The sequence below is a fragment of the Penaeus monodon genome, chromosome 34, assembly GCF_015228065.2.
Source record: "Penaeus monodon isolate SGIC_2016 chromosome 34, NSTDA_Pmon_1, whole genome shotgun sequence".
NCBI classification, from domain to species: domain Eukaryota; kingdom Metazoa; phylum Arthropoda; class Malacostraca; order Decapoda; family Penaeidae; genus Penaeus; species Penaeus monodon.
The window spans coordinates 13,176,975-13,177,305 of NC_051419.1; positions in this window are offsets into that span (position 1 = coordinate 13,176,975).

Sequence of the window (331 nt, forward strand, 5' to 3'; positions counted from 1 at the left end):
GTGGGTTTAGAAAGATAGATGGGATAATTTTAGATAAAAAAGTAAACAGATTAAAGGAAATTGACAGATAGATAGAAAAAAAGGGAAAGATTGACTGATAGACAATAGAAAAGGTAGAAAAAAGAGAAGAAACTTTTAAACCCGAGTAAGAGAAAAGGCAAAAAAAGGCATAAAAAATAAAATTATAAACAGGAATCAAGGACTAAAACTTTTTTTTTATTACTGTTTCTTCATAAAATACATTAGTTAAAAAAATCATAGTGTTAAATTTTAGAGCTTATAGCACCATATAAGGGCAGCGTGCATCATATGCTCATCCAGATTAAACCGG